The sequence below is a fragment of the Sinocyclocheilus anshuiensis genome, unplaced genomic scaffold (genome assembly GCF_001515605.1).
Source record: "Sinocyclocheilus anshuiensis isolate Anshui unplaced genomic scaffold, SAMN03320099.WGS_v1.1 scaffold947, whole genome shotgun sequence".
NCBI classification, from domain to species: Eukaryota; Metazoa; Chordata; class Actinopteri; order Cypriniformes; family Cyprinidae; genus Sinocyclocheilus; species Sinocyclocheilus anshuiensis.
Genome location: NW_015547686.1, coordinates 140910 through 163741, shown reverse-complemented (window position 1 = coordinate 163741; position 22832 = coordinate 140910). Strand labels below are relative to the sequence as shown.

General features: G+C 39.5%; 1 pseudogene; it reads right to left on the bottom strand.

The window, feature by feature from the left end:
* The window catches only part of LOC107703277 (cyclic AMP-responsive element-binding protein 3-like protein 1), a 30193-nt pseudogene that overhangs the window by 6563 nt on the left and 798 nt on the right, over positions 1-22832 (bottom strand).

Genomic DNA, 22832 nt, shown 5'->3' with positions numbered 1-22832 from the left:
GCATGGTGGAAAAAACAGTGTATGTGTGTGTCCAGTGTGAGTCCAGTCTCCAGCACATTATCCAAACCCTGAGAGCCTAACAGCAGCTCAACTGTTGGGGACAGGATATCCCTCAGCGATCAAAGTCCTCTTCTCTTCCTCTGTCAGCATCAAAGGGCCTGATGTTCCTTGCAGCTTCTGCATTACAACACAAGTCAGCGTTTTTCACTCTGTATATATGCGTTTAATATGTATATATGAATTTCCATTTGGATTATATAAAATGAGCGTGCTGTGTTACATGCTGAAATTGCGTTTGACTCACATGCGGGGCAGTGAGGAGAGGGGATGAGGAGATGGCTGTGGAGGTTCGGGCCTGTAGCCGGGCAGGGCTGGACGGAGGTGTATGTGTGTGTCCAGTGTGAGTCCAGTCTCTCCAGCACATTATCCAAACCCTGAGAGCCTAACAGCAGCATAAAAGGGAAAATGACTCATGCAAACGCACACACACCCCAATGAGTGCATGGACTGTAGCCATTGGCCGCATTCACACAACAAAAGCCATAAAATAGCAAGCAGGATATAGAGTATTTTGCAGGGAGAGGGTGTGCAGGGGTGAGAGAGAAGAGAGGATTAAAGGAGAGGAGGTCAACGAAGAGAAAGGATGATGAAGGCACCAAGAAAATATAGAGGAGAGTGGACGCTAGACAAACAATGCAAGAAAATAAGAGCAGGAGAGAAAAGAAAAGCAGTCAGAAAGGGAGAGGGAAGAGGTAGAGAACAAAGGAGTAGAGTAGGAGAGACAATTACTTTTTCTCCAAACACTCCACGTATGCCGGGCAGGGCTGGACGGAGGCAGTGAATGTGGGCTCTGCAGGTGGCCAGGGCTTAATGGTGGCAGTGAATGTGGGCTCTGGGATCCGTCGCTGTCGCTGCCATGGCTGCTGGGAGGAGTGGGCGGCAACCGCAGATGCTCATCTGTTGGGAACAAAGAGATAATCGTGACACCTGTGACTCGTTCACTCCTTGACATTCACATCTTAATGATCAGGTTTGATTCCGTACTCATGCTACACAAACACGGCAAGTTAAAATGGGCTTTTGAGCAATGCCAGGCCAAGGTGTGAAAATCAGTCTATTCACCTGTCATCATGAAAAACCAATAAAGCCTGATCCTTTGGGAGCTTTCAGGCATTTCGCACACAGCACATGCATGCACAATGCTTCTAAGTGTGGTGAGTGTTGGATTGATCATGTGTTTGGTCTGGCAATGTCCCATTACATATACAGCACTGCTGTTGTTTCTGGATGAGCAGAATGAAAGGACGTCATCCTGCCAGACAGACAGCGCACGCACAACACTTGCAGGTGCTATAGGTTGCTTGCCATTAGCAGATTTTCATCCAAAATGATGTGTGGTATACTGAGGGGACAGTCACACTGGTGAAACCTAGGGTTAAGTGCCTTTTCTCAGCAGCACAATTGTGCTTAACTTAATTGGACTTAATTTAAACCTGTAATCTTAGTATTACGAGCTCAGATCCTAAAAATTGTCTAGAACCAACATCAAACATTAGTGACTGTATTAAATAACAGCAAAGTGTATGTTTGTAGTACATACATGTAGATCTACCTTATTAATATCATGACCATCCAGTTACTTTACCGTTCAAAAATTTGGCCTATATAAATATACAGCAAGAATAAAACATTCTTTTGCACTGCCCATTCATCAAAGAATTCTGAAAACGTGTCACTGTTTCAACAAACATATTGCAGCACAACTGTTTTTAACATAAGAAATATTTCTTAAGCATCAAATCAGCATATTAGAATGATTTCTGAAGGATCATGTGACACTGAAGACTGGAGTAATGACTGCTGAAAATTCAGCTTTTCCATTATAGCAAAAAAAAAAACAAAAAAAAATTAATTTTAAAATCAGAAAACATTTTAAATTATAATTTCTAATCTTCAATATTTCAAAATATTGTCATTTTGCTGCATTTTTGATCAAATAAAATGCGTCCATAATGAGCATAAGTAAATAAATAAAAACTGACCACAATATGCAAACAATTCACTCTATACAACAGACTAAAATGCAATACTCAAGTTGCATCAGACTTGGTTTTCATCAATGGGCCATTCAGAAAGAGCTAAAGTTGAGATCTGAGAGATTGTCAAACACATGCAAAAGTTAAATAAAGAAACACTCACACTAAGCCTCATTTCCTCTGGAAAAGGAACACACAATTAGAGTATTTATAACCCTGAACTTACCGTAGAGCAAGCAAGCAGAATAAAAGAGGGCTAATTTGCTTAGTTTTGCCATCTTTAAACTAGTGTGGAAGAACTGCACTGGTCATATGTGGTAACTAAGTGCTATATGTTGAGTACATTAGTTTGTTGTTGTGCATCTAAAGTAGAGGGTGCATGCTTTTTAGCCTTGTATTTAAAGTACAGTCATGGTATAAAAGACCACAATTGCTGTGTTTTCAATGCTGGGCCCCAGCATAGGTTGCTGGAATGCTACAGTCACTAACAGGGATCTTAACTAGCTAAACCAGCAAGTCTCACTTGGTCAAACTGCTTCATCATAAAGACCATGCTGTTTCAGAGCAGGGCTGAAGAGAGATTTCACACCCACCTGAGGGCACACTGAGGAACTGGTTCACCTCTCTGAGCTCTGCTTTGATGGCAGGAACAGAGTTTGAGCTCAGGTCTTTGGAACTCTAACAACAAAAACAAACAGCAAAACAATCATTAATGTCAACATGACATCAAATTCCTGGTCTCACACAATTAATATGTGCATTTTTGTGTTATATATTTTAATATTTAATCAAAGTTTGCTCGCCACTAAAATGACTTTCATGTTCTCACCCAATTTTTTTTTTTATTCGTTAAATATCCTGTATCACTTAAAAATATGGCACATTAAGGTAGTAAAATGAAATTCTCATTCATTACAACATACAACAGATGCTTATTCACTGAAGTACTTGTGAAAGAAGCATCCTGTCTGTGTTTTCTCAATGCATGTTACAGCAATATGTGGCATAGAGACATCATTTAGCTTTATCCGTGAGTCTCTGATGATATCAGGCTGCAGTGGTCTGTAGTATTTAATGATTTTTGATGGTACTCAACTGTTAGGGTACTGGACTAAATGTGCTTCATGCTGGATGTCTGAGACAGTAAACACAGCTGAAGGCAGACTCAAACTGTTTACACTGACAGAGCAAAGGCTACCCGCCTGCTAACCACACACAGTCTGGCCAGCCACCAACCATCATGCACAAAGTGAGGTGACATGAGCCTTAGATCAGAGGGGCTGTTGTACCCTACACTTTTCTTCATGCCTCCCTCTTATTATTTTCTGGGTCAGTGGACGGCATTCCCCACCAACTTGAACTAGTAAAGGCCTTTGTACAAAGAGACTAAAATACTGTGCTGTAAAAATTTCAGAGGTGTGCTATTAGCTGGAAAGTTGTCAGGCTATATTATAACTTGCAATGCTGCATTTACTGCCACATGCAGGGTTCCTGTATTATGAAAGCATCCTTATGTGTACTGCATTTAGAAACTGAACACCACCTACACTGAATCAAATGAGCAAGAGTGCTGTTAATATGCTATTGATATTTAGAACGACAGTGCGAAGTAGAACAAAAACGTAGATTTTAAACACAACAGCATCATTAGCCATGTCCTATTTTTCTGTGTTACCTGCACCCAGATATCACTGTTTATTTGTCAGCAAAAGTCTGCCAGATTATACAAAATGCAACTTTTGGTGACAAACAAATGGGGATATCTGGGTGCAGGTAACACTGAGAAATAGTACACACTATTCATTTACATATACTACCATCATAGTAACAAAACAAAGCTGGTTAAAAATCAGCAAACTTAACCTTTATTGAATCAGTTGAGTCAATGATTCAAGGACTCACTCATAAAAACAATCACTTCATAAGTTCCATAATGAATCACTGTTTTAAATAAAAATCGGTTCTGCCAATGATTCATTAAGTTGATAGGCTAAGAAGAGTATGTGAAAGAGTAGTATGTACAAATTCATAGTTTTCATAAAAAAACAGGCAAAAAGTACCCAGATGGTCGACTGCTTCTGCAGAGATTCGAAAGTACAAATCTCAAGATGTCACAGGAGATAAGTTGTAAATGGCAGTGAAACGACGCGACTAAGCTGTAAGTCACATGACAATGACAATTTGGGGATGTAGTATGTCTGGGTTTCATTCATACTACACACATTAATAATACTATATAATAGACCTTTTTTTAATAGTCCAATGTAGTACCTCCAGTACCAGGCTGTATGTGCACTGCACAGCTTAGTCACCTGTCGCAAAATACTTGTGTAATGATTTAACATGCAGAGAATCACTGAAAAATCTCTACCACTATACACCCTGCCAGCCTCAAATCTGAGGACTGGGACTGTTTTATAAAACAATACACAGATACAAATAAATTGTAAATACAGAATCTTTCAAAAGTGTCTATGAAAACATATTTCAAATAGCTAATACAATGTACCTTCCTCCTCTTCTAGTCAAGCTTCATTAAAATTAAACTACAGCAAAATTGGGTCATTTTCTGTTTTAGTTGGACCAATAACTTGGACTTCTTCAACATTCCAAGGTGGCCTCAAAAAGGATCCAAAGCACTGCCTGAGGATTATGTAATATATACAGATCATGAATTATGGTTATTATGGTGCTCCATTTCTTAATGCCATGTTATATATGGTTTGTGTTTATCTGGTGAGAGCTGCTCTTCCCGTGGCACCGACAATACAGCAGAACCCAGTGGGATGTCAGAACAGCTTTACGCCATGTGCGTGTCTTGCTGCCCTTCTTAAATAAAGGACATGTGCTTACATAAACCCCATCAATCCTGAATATTATTTCATCTAGCCAAGTTTTTCTTGACAGCACTTCTCACTTTTTCAATTTCAAGCAAAGAATGTTCAGTCCCTTGTTCTGTGTGTTTGCTTATTTTGATGACCGGTATCTTCACACAGCACAATCCAGCTCCCTGGAGAGGGCAGGGTTTATGGGAGCCGTTGGAAAGTCTGGCCTGAGTTAGTGTCAAGTCAAGGAGAAGAGAGCAGTTCCATGGCTCTGATGCTCAAAGGGAGTCCGGTGCCAGATCTGAGAGGCCTCAGCAGCCACAAAGAACTAATCTACTCTCAACTCAACACTGATGCTGCTGGAGCTGATTCCCATGCTTCAGCGAGTTCAACTCCTCACACACACACACACACACACACACACACTCGTACTGCGAACACGTTCACTGGGCAGAGAAGTCGAGCAAGCTGCCAGCTGAGCAAAAGAGCACATGAAGCACGTGTGAGAATGCTTTTCATTGTCATACTAACACAATGGTCCGTCTGGTGTGCAGTGTGTGTAAGGTTCACCATCATTAGCTCACTTACATCTGTTGATATCCACTCTGAGTAACATCTACCTGACTAATACAACAAGCATTTCACTCTAACGTCAGTTTTTAAGATTAGTTGCAGGATGACCAGATGTACCTTCTCCCCTGTGTGGTTCCTCTGTGGCGGAGGGGCAAGAGTGAGGGGGTGTGAGCAGGTGCTTGTGTTGGCCAGAGGGGGCGCTGTATCAGGGCAGTTCTCTGACATCAGGCTGGGCTCCTGCTTCACTAGAATGGCTGTTAGATTCTGACTGAACGACCACATCCCTTCGGAGTCTGAGGAAAGAAATAACAGGTTCAAACAAACAGAAAAGAGAGAAAAAGTACTGACTGTAAAAGTTTTTTTAAGAAATGCTTTGGGGAATGACATATGGAATGATAATACTTAATAAATAAAGTCTCTCAAAAGACACAAGGATCACATCAAATCAATCAGATGTTAAAAAACAGGGAGAGCTGCTGAATAAAGCACAAATTCAACAGTTGAACTTGACATTTGACGTAAACCGCAAAATCCTGTGGACAGTAGGCCACAGATAAGCTTATGTACTAAGACACGAAAACAGCAAAACAATCAATATACTTTTTTACTGTCTATTCAGTGCTTTAGATTATCCACAGTGTCTTTGAATTGTCTTCATTTTGGGTGCTTTATTTGCTTCAATTTCATTTATGTAATCTATTTAATCAGCATACCCATTAAAAAATACATTTAATTGATGGACAAAAAATTATTATATATTAATAAATTATTTAATTCATCACTGTGTATCAGACAATATTTAGTCATGTAATGCATCTGTGTGCTTTAAAAAAAAAGGGCCTTATGGGCAAATGTGTCTTAAAATATCATGCAGGATCGTAATCAATGCGTGATATTTTCAGGAAAGTGACAAATTTCACACTCCAGACCCCATTTAGGGGGTTTCATGCAGAGGCTGTAATGCTGCAGGTGAAGAGGACAGACTCAGTTAATGACCGGAAGGGTAAAGCAAACCAGCTTTTCTTTATACTTTTAACACAAAAGCCTATGGTGTGGGAGGGGCAGGTGAGAGATTGGGGGCATGTAGGGTGGCTAGAGAACAGCTCTACATGTCTGGACGCTTCAAAGGGGAGGAAAGCACTGTGTATAGTGGGAGCCCTCGTTATCACATCGCCCTCGGTAGCATTCGTTGTGCAGGCTCCACTGCAGAATCGATAAAACATTATGCGGCCTTGTAAAAGAAGGATGGCAGGTTTTTCATGTTAGTCCTCTGTTAGGGAAGGACATCAGCAGGGGTCTGATTACAACAGGAGAGGAAAGCTCTTTAGGAGTTCTGCTGTTCGGTGGAGAGCGCTGGATTTTATACTTCATAGCTCTCAGTCTGTGGGAAACCTCTGTAAAAGTGCCTAACCCTTCAGTTCAGTACACCAGATTAGACCATAAGAGTCTGTCCTTCACCTGGGTGCACTAAAGCAAACACACTCTTATGCGTAGCCTCTATTGTGAATAAGGGATTAGTCTTTTTTACAGCTTTTTCAAACATGATTAGACCAAATGCACACTTTCTGAAGGATCTGATCGATCTGAGGGGTCTCTTAGATCTATAAGGATTCTCTCATTCTCACCGCCTGTCTCTCTATATATTAAAACAAAATGAGTTTAAGGACATCTCTGCTGAAAAGACCAGTATAAACCAACATGGGCTGGCCGGTGAACCATCATAAATTGCAAAACTTTACTTGTGAAGCAGGTCAACCAGCTAAATCTTTCTGGATAGGCTGGTTGACCTAGAAAGTCTTGCTAGTTAAGAAGTACCCCTCCGAGGACCTCAGATGACGCCAACCCTGAACCATCATACAAAACTACCAAATTTTCCTATAAGTTTGATCGCAACATATAATCATTGCTGTTAATAGTGTTCACCATTTGTTTGAATACATGTCATTAACTAACTGCATGATTTTTACTGTACATTTCTGCCATATGGACATCACCTTGACATAGTCACCATTGATAAGCTACTCCTAAATGTAATGTAGAAACGTTCATTTTCTGTGAAGCTGCTCTGCAACGATTTGTATCGTGAAAAGCGCTATACAAATAATCGTGAATTTAAATTAATTGAAGTACACCATAATGGGGATCGACATCCTTTGAAAGAATGAGGTGACACACAGTACATTGTGTCATGTACTCAGACAGATAGATAAAGGCAAAAACCTGCTGTAGCTTGACTATAATTGCACATTTAAACATACTTGTCACTTTTTCTCCATGTGGTAGCTTAAATGTGGCTTAGAGCTGCTGTTACTTAATAATATGGACAAATTTTACATGCAAAAGGCCCTTAATGGGTTAGCTCCTGCGTACCTAACTAGTCTTCTACCACGCTACAATCCATCACGCTCCCTAAGATCGCAAAACTCTGGACTTTTGGTAGTACCTAGGATAGCAAAGTCCACTAAAGGATGTAGAGCTTTTTCGCATTTGGCTCCTAAACTCTGGAATAGCCTTCCTGATAATGTTCGGTGTTCAGACACACTCGCTCTGTTTAAATCTAGATCAAAGACACATCTCTTTAGCCAAGCATCTCATCTCAACCTCTCATAACCTTGTATTCCAGTTATATCTGATCAAATGCACATTATTCTTAGCTTGGTTTGAACAGCAGCTACGCTAATTTTTGTCTATTTACTTCTCTGTTTCTGCCACGGGATGGGAATCCCGAGGTAACTAGATAACACAAGCTTCAGGCTGGATCCAGCCCTTATGAAGATCTGAGATGACCAAACACCTGAGAAGAGAAGATGCAAACCCCTCCGAGGACCTCAGATGACGACAACCCTGAACCAACATACAAAACTACCAAATTTTCCTATAAGTTTGATCGCAACATATAATCATTGCTGTTAATAGTGTTCACCATTTGTTTGAATACATGTCATTAACTAACTGCATGATTTTTACTGTACATTTCTGCCATATGGACATCACCTTGACATAGTCACCATTGATAAGCTACTCCTAAATGTAATGTAGAAACGTTCATTTTCTGTGAAGCTGCTCTGCAACGATTTGTATCGTGAAAAGCGCTATACAAATAATCGTGAATTTAAATTAATTGAAGTACACCATAATGGGGATCGACATCCTTTGAAAGAATGAGGTGACACACAGTACATTGTGTCATGTACTCAGACAGATAGATAAAGGCAAAAACCTGCTGTAGCTTGACTATAATTGCACATTTAAACATACTTGTCACTTTTTCTCCATGTGGTAGCTTAAATGTGGCTTAGAGCTGCTGTTACTTAATAATATGGACAAATTTTACATGCAAAAGTCCTTCCTTATACTCCACAGAAGCTACTGGATCCTGCCCACAGAGCACTGTAAGGCTTTGATGTCTCTCAGGACAGCAGGTATCATAGTGAGGCGACTCCAGGCCGGCGGAGATGGAAAAGCGATGCTCATTAGCGGGTTTAAAGTTACTGCAGAGCAACAGGAGACAAAGTAGTGAACCAGCCAGTGCTTACTTTAACTGCCCCCTAAAGCCACTCACAGTCTTTATATGGGCAGGTTAATGGATCAGAGGGGATATCACACATTACTGAAACACCTGAACTCACTGTGGTCATCTAAACTCCCTACACTCTCAGACAAAAGCTGTGCAAAAACTGTACCTTTAGGGGTACAACATCTTGTCACTGCAGCAGTACCCTTAAAGGTGGGGTAAGCGATTTTTCAAAAACGCTTTAGAAAACTGATTCGGGCCGACTAGCAAAACAAACTTGTAGCCAATCAGCAGTAAGGGGCGTGTCTACTCATGATGTGGAGGAGAGAGAGTTCAGTGCACAGGACAGACATTAGCAGCCGAGTGACAGAAAGATAGAGATGGCTGATAAAAAACAAAAGAGGAAAACGTCTGCAGAACAAAAGAAGGCTTAAGGCAAGAAGTAGGACCCGTGTAAATATCAGATCAGCTTTCCAGCGCTGGAGAGAACTCAAGGAGCGGAAGGCCTGCGATCGGATGCCGAGGTTGCTTTGTTTCTTCTCGATAGGTGAGTAACACCGTGTCTGCGCCGTAACAGCTAAAGTCTGTCTAGTACACTGGACTTGTGGACTTGTCTAGTACGCTGGCAAAGTGACCGTTGAAAATCATTTGAAATTTGTGTCAATACGTCATGAATAGAACGCAGCAGCAGGTTTCTGTCAGGGATTTGTCGTGTCGTGCCGAAAGGCATCCAGTGTAGACCATAGATATGTATATATATCTATGGTGTAGACAGCATCACTGATTATAATGAGTTCCATAGTATTTTGTTGCGCCACGCCACTCGCGTCCGGTATAACATTGGTTTTGCTTTGTTTCACAGAACTAACCGTTGCCTGGGTTGCGTACGTATGTGTGGGGTGGAGCTATCAAAATAGGGGCGAGACCCTTTTGGGGTAGGGGCGTGTTTGTTTTGGTGATTTCAAATGTCAACATTGGCTACCAGAAATCGCTTACCCCACCTTTAAAGGGACATCTTCGTTACCTATTTACCTCTAAAAGGTACATAGTAGTACCTTAAGGCAACAGATGGCAGGGTATAGAAGGCGGAAATATATTCAACATTTTTGACAGCTCAATACCTCATGAGGACTGAAAATTGTATCATTAAATTTATTGCCAGAAAGTTAATTGTTAATTGAATTTAAACTCTTATTTCCTGCGTTTTACTGTTCATTTTACATTCATTTTTGCAGCCATAACCCTAAATGTACACATTTTTCAGTAAATTCAGTTTTTTGAGCTAGAAGGCACAGAGAGAGAAAGAAACAATAGCATGAATGTGTTCAGAAAGACCTTCATTTTGGATGCTCAGGGCATTACAGTCTGGCTAAATGGATCAAGAAATCCTGCAGTACCTTCATGCTTCTTAAAGGATTTGTTGATTTAAAGCCTGACTGGAAAGAAGTCTGCACACACTCCTCACATAGTCAGCCTAAGTTCAGGATGATGCAACTCTCCAAGCCACCGCCACCAAATTCTCCATCTGAAGCTGGAAACCAGATCCCTTTTTATTTTATGGATGTCTGCAGTTCCTTGGCCTGACCGTGGCTTGTGTGAGAAATAGAGAGAGAGAGACAGACGGACGAACTGACAGAAAGAGTGAGCGAGTGTGAGTGTTGGCTGTCTTCCTGGAATTCCCAGCTTCCAATTGTAGAGTTCTTGGCTAGAGCTTTGACAAGGAACCCTGTGCTGCACGGGTGCTTCGGGAGATGAGAAGAGACGCAGAGAAAATAAAGACTTTATAGAAAAACCAGAGCTGCTGATAGATGATGCTTTGAACTATGGCATTTATCAGGAGTGTAAAATCTTCTCCTGATAATCTAACACGGATAGCTGCTTTTCTGCATGGATGCATGACAAGCAAGAAAAGGAATGAACAGGGTATGCTGAGCTGCTTGCTAACCTGCATCATCATCTGATTTGATGGGCATGGAGGGGCTCTGTGGGGCAGAGTCCCCACTGAGAGAGTAGCTGTGTTCTGCCTGGATGTCAGGGTTTGGAGGGTCCAGATCCATATCCAACAATGGGTTCCTCTCCGCCAACAGATGATCATCAAAGAAACTGTTGAAAAGGTCATTGGAGAAATCCTCCATCTGCTCGGAGAAGTGCTGGGGGAAGAGACCACAAAGACAATATTTTAATTTAATTTAATTTTTTTATTTAAATGAAATTAATACTTTTATTCAGCAAGGACACCATAAGTTTATTAAAACTGACAATCTGACAATATCAATATTAGCATGATTTCTGAAGGTTCATGTGACACTGAAAACTGGAGTAGTGACTGAAAATTCAGTAGTGTTGAAAATTCAGCTTTGCCATCAGAGGAATAAATTACATTTGACAATATATTGCAATAGAAAATGGTTATTTTAAATTGTAAGAATATATTCACTAAATTACTATTTTACTGTATATTTGATCAAATAAATGGAGCCTTGGTGAGCATCAAAGACTTTCAAAAACATCTTACCAACTGTAAACTTTTGAATGGTAGAACAGTAATGTGTGAACAAATAATCATTTGGCTGAATTCATCCCACTCCCTGATCACGTTATTATAAGCAAAGATCAACTCAAATAACATTGAGATACTAATTTAATATACAGCCTCTTTTCAAATGATCATTTAAATATAGTCACTGTTGAAATTCAGAGGAACTCTGATAAAACCCTTCTCTCATTTAGTTCAAGGAGTGTTTGTCTGAAAGGTGGATAAAAAAGAGAAATGCATTCTTCTATGCATGAGTGCATTTATAATGTATGTCGTCATGTTGCGAATGGAAAGACGTGTGTGTGCCCTCTCTGCAGTGGGGGCATGCGAATATGTGTTTGGTGAGCAAGGGTGTGGAAAAAGGTGTGAGAGGACCTGATCGTGTTTACATCCTGGTAAATGGTGACAGGTGTGGGAATGACACACCTGTAGCGCAGTGAGCATATAAACCAGCCGCTATGCACATATCACAGATATGTACACGTGCACACATCCACACTCCCAGCACCTGGATGAGTTCCCACACAAACCCCTAGCCACTGCGACACTTCTATGAAGAGGGGACCGGGAAAGCTGTGCTGTTATGAATGTTTACTCTGGCTGTCCCTAGTTGACAAAACAGAGCTTCCAAAACAACGAACCTGAATTGAGAATTAGGGGAGAACGGAGTATTGTAGCTCATGGTATCTGGTCAAACTTGTTGCTCACCAAATGGATGCATAAGCAGAGGAGCAGGAAACAAACCCTGCAATGGCAGTTATCCGTATTGTTTGACGAATGACATCCTGGGAACACCCTGATGATAGAGTTCGTGAAATGACGCAGCTGTCCTGTCGTCAGTGCCGGCTAATCTCCACGGCTGAGCATGACAATATAAACAATCCCACCCTAAAACTTTGAGGTTCGTTAAATGTTCCTGCTCCTGAATGTGTGGGGTGGATATGTTTACAGACTTGATTAATACGAAGGTGATGAAGGTGCTATTTCGTAACTCTGAGTTGCATATGCTAGCAGGCTGTGTGTGTGTGTTTTAATTTGCCAAGTAGTTTTGTCAAGTAATCCATTAGCCTAGTGCAAAATGCAAATATAAAGGATCCCTATTACGCATGAGCTTCGATGGAAACCTGTATTCACGTGTGCAACTTCCCTGTCTGTGTGGTCCTGTGTACATCTGTTATCAGAGCAGACAGTCAGAACGCTTCTCCAATCGGTTTTATCTCTCTGTAAAGCTCGTTCCTGTTTTGACAAGTGTCAGTTAAGAGTTTCTTATGTTGTGTCTGTCTGGTTTTCAGTTGACCTTGCAGGGGCCAATGGTAATGATGCAATGCTGGGGTGCTGATGCAAGAGTCTTGAAATTCCACATCTGGAAGGCTCCTCAGAGGAAGGATACCAGAAGAACTGGAAAAGTGTGTCTCTGTCATTAGGGTCAAATTTTAGGAGAAATGAAAACAAGTCATATCTCAGGCTTAACCCTTTTTAAAAAGTAGAATAGTGACATTTAGATGATTTTTCTCACATTAAAATGCAGACGGAAGGAACGTTACTTTGAGGACTAAAAAAAACACATTTGCTGTTGAAAGTTGCATTGGTGGTCAAAACCTGCCAACTGACATTGCAACATAGATCAGTGATCAGGTATTCAAGCAGCCTTATTGGATCAGACACTCCTATCCATCAACAGACCTATCAGACCCTTAGCACGTATACCATACACTTCAAGTGAACTAAAAGCACAGTACACTGTGCATTTATGTTGACATTTCACAATTATAACTGCAGCTGGGGCTTTTGAGCTAACTTCCCTGACATCCGTGTCTTAGTTATGTGCAATAAAACACACAGAATGATTTTTTCTATGTTGTATTGAGTACAACAAGGAAGAGAGAGTAATATTTCTGCATTTTATAATTAGAATATAACAAAGAGTGAAAAATTGAAGGGGGTCTGAATACTTTCCGTACCCACTGTATATATATATATATATATATTCTTAATATACTTTTTCAGCTTAGTCAATATTGTCATTTAAAATATTTCTCGTTTGTCACTTGGGTGCTCTTTATAAATTGTTAAAAAATGGACCACAGCTGCAGCAGTGCAAAGCATGTGTGCACAGGCTGAGCAATGCCCTATTTTTCCATCTGATCCATTTTCTTGAAGTAACGTTTAGGCCATGTCCGGGTCTAAGCGGGCTAGTAAACTGCACAGCTGCTTGACTCATCGCATTCTATTCCCTTATTCCAGACCTCCAGCTGCACTCTAGCCAATCAGAGCTCAGTATGCAAATAAGGAGAGGGGAGCTTGTCATTTTGGAGCTGGAGTGCAGGGTGCGAACGGAGCAGCTCGGTGCAGAAGAAAATAACGCATTAGTCTTTGGAAAAATAAATATGCTGATAAAAATCATTTAGCAGCAGTGGAATTGGGAATACAGCCAAACCCACAATATTTGGGAATATGTGCCTCTCGCAGAGCAAAAGAGTTTCTGAGAACAATGAGGAGATCCATTCTCAGAGTGGCAAAAAAGAGAGAGAGAAGGAGAGAGGGAGAGAAGTTCTTGAACTGAAGATGGAGTTTGAAGGTGTTTAGTGTTTACAGTAGTCAACGTGTGATGCAATTAAAAATATGGTTCCCTCATGTGAGGCATGAACATCAGCTTCAGCCACAACATGATCTGATCAGTTTTATTTGTTTACATATCTAAATATTTAGATGTAACTCGTGTGCACTAAATCTGACATTTTTTGACCTAAATGTTAGGGACATTCACGTGTGAATGTGGGGTGAGGATGTATTTTTGCAGTCTTATTGTCTCCAAACCAGCACATATGCACTTTAAAGCCAGTTCACATTCTCAGATTCAGATTCCAGCTGGCAGCGTTGAGAGATCAGAGATGGGTCAGGGAGGATAGTCATGATCCGCTCAGCATGCATGATGAGCCAGACACGTGGGTGGGTGTGTGGGGGGGAGCCAGGCCTCTGCAGGTGTTCGCAGGTGAGGGCTGATTTAGATTACAGGCATGGCGTCAAGTTCACAGCTGCAGTCTGTGACTTTTGTAAGCTTGCCACCAGACACAGACCCACCTCTCTGGAGATCAGGTCACACAGGTTTCTCACCAAAAGGATTTCAAAGAAGCCAGTTTTTGTGTTTATAACTCAGAGACCTTTTGAATGCAATACTGATAAGATGGAGAATGAGGTGGTAGATCTAAAGTCTGCATGTGCGGTTTTATTCCAGTCCCTGCTCTCCTCCTGCTCCCTCACTCCCTTCTCCCTCTTTTTTCCTTTCTTTCTTTGTCATTCTTTCTTATTTCGTCCTCCCATTTTAACTTTCCAAATACAACTCGTAGGTCCCTTCCCCCTCTCACTTTCCTCTGGTTTCTTAATTCCAGTTCCAGATTTTTCTTACGTTTTGCTGTCAGCCACAGAGCAAAAGAACCATGACCACAGGAGGCAGTTGGGCTTCAGCCCCACCTCCAGTCGGGAGCCACTGAGGGCCACAAACCAGACGAGCTCTTCTGGAGGTGAAACAGTGGGTGGTAGAGAGGTTGAGTATGAGAGAAATACACAAATATAAACTAGAGTTTTGTGACAGAGTGAAAAGTTACAGACACTGCAACTTTTAGAGGAAAAGGGGAAAGGGAACGAGGACACAACTGAACTAAAGGGATATCCTAAGGAGCGAGGAATCCCCATAACCACCCTCTATATTCCTCTACTGTTGCATTTCAGGAGGGGAGGGGGTCTCCAGATGTGTTCCCCATCCCCCCCTTCAAAGGGCTCCCTGTACTCTGTAATTTTGCCAGTCTAAATTGGCTCTCTTTTAAAAGAGCCTGTGGCAACACAGCCCTGGGCAGAAGAATATCCTGTATACAGACCAAATAGCTGTTTTAGTCTAGTCTGTTCCTGTCTGACCACTGCAAGGAAAAAATGAGGCTTTGATTTTTTCATAATAATTTTAATATATTATTAATATAACTATTGAGAGAAAATAAGTCACAACTGTGGCATATAAAGTCTCAACTACAACAAGAAAAAGTTAAACTTGTGAGAAGGTCACATTGTGAATTATAAGGTTGCAATTATGAGAAATAAATTTGCAGATGTGAGATATAAATGTACAATTATGAAAAATAAAGTTGCAGATATAAGGCAATTATGAAAAATAAAGCAAAGTTTGTGAGACAGTCACATTGTGAAATATTAAATCACAAAAAAGAAAAATATTCACAATTGTGAGATATTAAGTCACAACTACAAGAAATAGTCAGATTTGTCAATCATACTGTAAAATATAAATTAACAAAAAGAGAAAGTCTGAATTGTTAGATATAGTCACAACAACAAAAAATAGTCACATTTGTGAGACAGTCACAATGTGAGATATGAAGTCACAATAATGGGACACAAAGTCACAATTGTGTTAATTAAAGTTGCAATTATGAGGAAAAATTGCAGTGCACAATTACGAAAAATATAAATGCAACTGTGAGATATAAAAGTGGCAATTACGAGAAATAAAGTACAATATGTGAGAAAGATTCAGATTGTGAAATAAAATGGCAAAAATGAGAAATAGTCACAATTGTGAGAAGTCACAACTACAAGAAAGTCTATTGTGAATTATAGTCACAATGATCAGATATAAATTCACAACTACAAGAAATAGTCAAATATGTGAAACAATCACATTGTGAAATATAAAGTCACAATGATGTGAAAGTCACATTGTGAGACAAGAAACGTGTCACAATTATGAGAAAGTCACAATTAAAAAATATGAAGTTGCGGTTATGACAAATGAAACTAGTTATGCCATATAAAGTTGCAATTAGGACAAATAAAATTACAATTACATTTAAAAAAAATGTTTAAGGCAGAAACATGCTTCATTATAGTTTTGATAGGAATTAAATATATTATCAACTGCAGCTATAATAAAATACATTAACTCTGATTAGCATCTCTGTTATACTGCATATTCAAAACTGTTCCCTGGAATTAAAAGTCATTATGTAATTAACATAATCAGCTGGGTCTTTGATCCTCAGTAGAAAGGGAGCCTGGGAAAACAATGCTGGATATCTGAGTTAGGGACCTCATGGTAAGCTGACGACATGTTCCTGCAAACACTGACACCCACCTGACATGTTTATTCAGAGCCTGAGGGGTGAGACAGAGCTAAGAGTGGGTATTCATATGTCTGTGCAGGGCTCACTGGCTTAGAATGGGGCTAAGAATATGTCTTCCACATGTGAAGAATAAGTTATACATGCTCTAACGCAAAGGTTAGGAGTCAAAACACATGCTGGGCACAACCCAAGAGTGCAGATACGGTTTAAAAAGTTCTGGAAACTCTTGCTTGTCTAACCCCAAAGGCTCTGTACCTTTATAACGTAATATGTTCCAGCTCAGACTTTCTTTTTTGATCAAGTTTTTGGCTTTAATTCAGGCCAACATCTGAGTCGCAAAATAACACTCTGATAGGATTTGACCAAAGCTAGGTGAGTGTGCTAGATATAAATCAGACATTATCCTGACTTGCTTCCTACCACTGCTGGTCATTTTCTCAATGAAAGTAAAGACAGACACACACTAAACTGGATGTTTCTTCCATCATGATGCCAGTTTGCAGTTTGCTTCAACTGAGATAGGAATCTCTTTGGAGGTTAAATCTAGTACACTTCGGGGGTCACTGAACAGAGCAGTTGACTGACATCTCTATGACATCCACAGTTCTGTTCACTGCAGTCCCTCAGGACAAAGACACAGACAATGAAAGATAGAGTGCCTGGAGAGCAGGAGGAGTTCTGGCATGTCAAGGAAGTCCTGCTAAAGCATTAGCCGAGGAGAGGAATGAAGAAAAATTAATCTGGGGTATTTTAGCACTTCAAAGTTCATAATGTCAAGTTAAATGACACCTGACTGTTCTCCAACCACAGGCACACAGTTATAACACTAAGCACTAAAATATGTCTATTGTGGATTTTCAGCCCTTTTCATGTCAAGGACCCCTTGTTGAATGCATGGACAGACCTGGAACCCCCATTACGTATTGTCTAAAATTAGAGGGGAATATTTGTGTTAAAATGCAAAAGTACACTCTAATTTGTTATGGTAATTACATTGTAGAGTCAATAAACTTATTGGTGTACAGGGTCATATGCTTTTCCCTTAATAAATGTTATTCTGTGAGTTACAATGAAATATTTATGAGAAACTTTACCTTATTAGCTTTGAACTTTGAACTTAATACTGCATAATTAATTTTCTCACAAGAGATCAAAGTGGAGACTGAGATACAAATTAGGGTTTGTTTTATTTGTTTATATTTAAATAAAATAAATACATGAAATATATTTAGATGTCTTTCACAATAACAGAGTAGGCGCCGGGGTGAAAACAGTCAGCGCCCACTATTATCAGTGAACAATTGCTTGTCTATAAGGTATTTTACAAATGTTTCAAAGCTATTCAAAGCATCTAGCAATTTGAAAAAAAAAATATGAAAGGATCTGGTCTGACAGGACCAAAGCTAACACACCCTCAAGCCTCTACACACTAACTGTTGATTTAGTTATTTTGTGCGTTTCTGAATGTGTGCTCACATAAGAACATACCTCAATGAGCTCTCTATTCTCTCTATTTATGTCCATCATGTGAGCAGATTTAAAACCCAAGCCAAAGGTTTGACAACAGCAGCCATACTTAACCTTTACTGAGGAATACAATCCTGCGTAATGACAAAATTGACCGTCATACATTGTCCTGTGCAGAACAGATAAGGGATGTGATTGAAAACTAAGCGTGAGAATTACAGAGTGGTTGAATTTAGATCAGGTGATGGATTCGTTCACACAGACTGGGAAAAACTGGCTGATTAAAAGCTTTAACCTTTATTTGGGTAGCAGTCTGAGAGATGTGGGTTCAATCATGTGGCTGCTATGATGAATCAAACTCCATGATCATAGAGTTGAACGTCTGTGGCCTCTATTACTGAATCACACCCAGAGAGTGTCATAATTTCTCCATTCTGTACCGTCATCTTAATTGTAGCTCACAGATGCTGAGAGTTAAGATGAGAGTAACAGTTAGAGCTGTATCACTGCTATCTTTATCGTTGGCCCAGTCATTCTGAAGATTATGCAACCTCTCTTCTTACTTTCTTTCTCTTTCTTTTTCTCTATTTCTCTTTTTTTATGTGGACAGGTTTCATCAGAAGCATCCAGTATATCTGAGAAAAAAATCTGGAGGAATGTGCTGCCTTTCTTCCACTCCTCCCCTCCAGATGCTCCTCACCTCCCCCTACTCCAAACCCTCAACATTCACCTCCAGACTCTTGGTAGAAGTTGTCTGTCTCTCCTAATCAAAGACAATAATTTATTATTTCAGTCACAATAAAAAGAACATGGCTGTCAACTAGAACTCCCTGTCTTCTAGGATACACATGTAATGCATTAAATGCATCATGTTTTGCTTCAGATATTACATATGGTGTCTATGCCTTCAGGCTCAGAGTGTACTAGATGAAACAGCAGAGCAGAAACAACCTTTAGGACGGGTGGGACCTGCCAAACCTGTAGATATCATCTCCAGTCTTCTTCAGTAGTGTCATATATGCTATATGCTTCTAAGGAATGGTCTTGCATCTGACTCATCTTCTTCACTTTAGAATAGATTGAGGAAAAGCATCCGACCACCCTTGATATTCAGGTTTCTGTTTTTTCCTCACATGTGGGAAGTGACTGAACAGATAAAAGATGTTAGACTGGTAGTAGATGACTTTGTACCATCATGCAACAAATGACCTTTTAGAATTTTTTGCATACATTTCACTGACAATATCGTAGTATGACGTCACTGATTAAGCAACGCAAACAGTCAAAATGTTGGTATAATGCATAAATGAGAGAGAGGAATTTCATTGAATTTATATTACTGCATATTTCTGTAGCTTATCGCAGATATTGCTTTGTGTGAGCTGAGATCAAATGCCATTCATATAATCAGCAGATGCACGTTAATTGTTTTTTGTAAGACTCTTATTTCTATATTAATAAATGTCTTCTCTTTATTAGTGCGAAAGAGACGGATCACAGTATCCTGTTTATGAGATTAACACGGTGAATCTCTTTCACCAAAGCCATTCTCAGTTTAGGAAATTGGGCAAAAAACAGCAGTATAACAACAATATCAATCCAAAGAAAGAGACAGAATCACAACAACAGCTCCCTTTGTATAAAGGATGCACTAAAGAAATACAGCAGATATATAATATAAAGTCATTTAAATAAGCCTGAGGTTTTTCTGCGCTGTTGTGGTTCACAGATCCTCTCTGTGATCTTAGCTTTAACACACAGTAGAGTGAGACACGCTGATTTCCACCCTTTAGCGCAAGCCATGCAATTACGCTATTGTCGTGATTTAAGCGGCCAGACGGGCACACACATATAGGGACTTTCCATTGCCTTCTATAGTTTTTATTCTGAGATAGTAATATTTTTATGATACTTTTATGGTACTCGGTTGTGCTTTTTGAAATCTGAAAGCTTCAGACCCCATCCATTGCACTGTTATAATGTCATTCTGATTAGCAGTGACATAAAGCTAGGTAAATGATGGCTAAACTATATCAAGCTGTTTTCCTTACGTACGTGATTTCAGGTGTTACTGTCAGATTATAAATATATCTCAATTCAACAGTGCTGGAGCGACCCACTAACATTTATAAATATAATGGCAGAATGAATGAACAAAAACACACAGATCAGGTCAGAAAACAGTGTGTGTGTAACCCAGGAGAAGCTTCCTCTCCGAGGGCACAAGGCAGTCATTCACTGAGCCTTCAAGGGCCAGTGTCCACATACACACACGCACACACGCCAAGGGGTAGAATGGGGGCCATGGAGGGTCTGGAGTGGTCTTTCACAGACATCCATTCACACACCCACACAGAAGCATAGTGGCATGCATACGCTCATGCACACATACACAGACAGCTATCAGGAGCCATGAATGAGCCTCCTTCACTCACAAGCCTCTCTCTCTTTTCTCTATCATCACTCTTATATATATATATATATAGTCTAAGTTAAATGTATATAATGTAAAGCATAAGCATATTTTATCTTATCTAGGCCTAGTAATAATAACAAAACGATCTCTAACTTTATAAGAAAATATGATATGCTAAATGTCAAAATATGAGTACAGGAAAAATGTTTATAAAATTATTAAGACATTCACAACTTAAGATAGATTCTGCATATTTTCCCTTTCTGCTACAGTTCATAATGATGGAAGATGCGGAGGGTTGACGTACCACATTAGATTCACTCTCCCCTTAGTCAGGTCCTTACAGAGCAAACTGGAGCACAGCTGTTACTCAATGAGGGACATCTGGATTGAATACTACCCGTTAAATGCCCTCAACAACCAACAGACCAGTAGGGGGGGGAAAAAAAGACAGACAGGCGCTAAAGCAAAATCTTCATAAGAAACCCTAACACTCTAAGCCTTATATGACAAGACAGGTTTTCATTAGAGATCCACAGCCAGACAGTGACTAAAATGACATGTCTATCTAGTTGATATATATAATTTCTATTAAGTTTTTTTTTACTTCATCATCAAGGTTGTAAGTTCAATTTATATATATATGTATAAGGGAAAGTGTATATTTTGGGTACTGTAAATGGCCACCATTCCTTAAAAGTTTTTCACCAACTTTAATTAATTACACAAGTTAATTTTATAAGGTCTTCCAGTGTGATAAATGTATTTTTACACGTCTCTAAAATTTTAGTCTCTCGGTTAATATGAGGACTCAAAATGCATATATAATCATAAATATATAATCAAATAAGAATGTGAAAATAATATTTAAATGGATAGTTCACACAAAAAAAATAACAATAATCAAAAACTTTTTTTTGTCCATACAATGGAAGTCAAGTGTCACCAAAATTGTTTGGTTACAAACATTCTTCAAAATATCCTCTTTTGTGTTCTGCAGAAGAATATCAGTCATACAGGACTGGAATGACATGAAGGTGAGTAAATTATGAGAGAATTTTCCCTTAAAAATACTTTTAGATGAATTATATCATGTCAAACCGCAGGACATACAGTACCTCTGTTTATCTATCTGACCACTGCATCTACATTAAGGAGGTATGATATATTATATAGTTTATCATTTATAGTTTATCAACCGACTTTGTATTGTAGAAAACAGCATTTAGGCTCAGGTAGCTCATAAGAGGCTAAGAATACATCTGTCTGTCCATCCACACAGTCAAGGTCCTAAGATGATGCTGCAGCTTCCCTGTTAAAATAAAGGTCAAAACTGTTCCATCTCATCTGAGCCTCATAATAGTGATATTTGTGATGACTCTTTCCGTCTCTTTCTGTCTCTCTGGGAAAGGATTAAAAGAACCTCAGCATGAATGTGTGTCAGTCAGAAACATTAGCCATATAGGAGTGTCTGAATCACTGCGGAAACATCAAAAGTGTCCTGGGCTCCAAATGGATCATATGCAAGTGAAATGCATTAACTACCAAAACATTACTTTCCTACTGACCTAATTATGCAAAAATGAAAATAAAGTCTTCATTTACCCACTCTCATCGCTCCAAACCAGTATGACTTTCTTTCTTCCGTGGAACATATTAGGAATAATGCACTGGTCACTCTTTTTCATGAACTGAATGGAGATCAGATTAGTCTTTGAGACCACTTTTATAATACTTTTTTTCCCCACACATTTTGACTTTGGAGCTTGACCGCTCCAGTCATCATTCACTTTCAATATATTAAATATTTTCAAAACAATTCACTTTTAGATTTACATGGAAAAATAAAAGTCTGGTTTGGAACGTCAAGATGGAGTAAAATTTTTTGGATTAACTATTCCTTCTGATGTCTTCACATACTGGATTTCACAGATTTGTTGTGCAGTTTGTTTGCCCCAAGTTAACTCATATACACCTTTTATCTCACAGTAATATAGCATTGACTTAACTGCAAATATCATCTAAGATGAGGTAGTTTTTTGTTTTTCGTTGGTATGGTTTGATCATAATTTCTGAATCAACAACAAACACAACGTGAATTGGTTCTCCACTAAATTAGTTTTCTTGCTCTCCTAATTTCTGTGCCAGGTAAACTCATCAATTGTGTTTCTGGCCTCCAAAGAGAAAGCAAACATACTGCAAAGTCCAATAACCTGAGCATCTTACTTCACCGGTTGTGGCAGGACACGAGAAACAGGATGAAGCGATCAGTGGGCGTGGTTTGGTTAAACAGGATGATACGGCGTGTGGGCGTGGTTTGAATAAATAACATATTA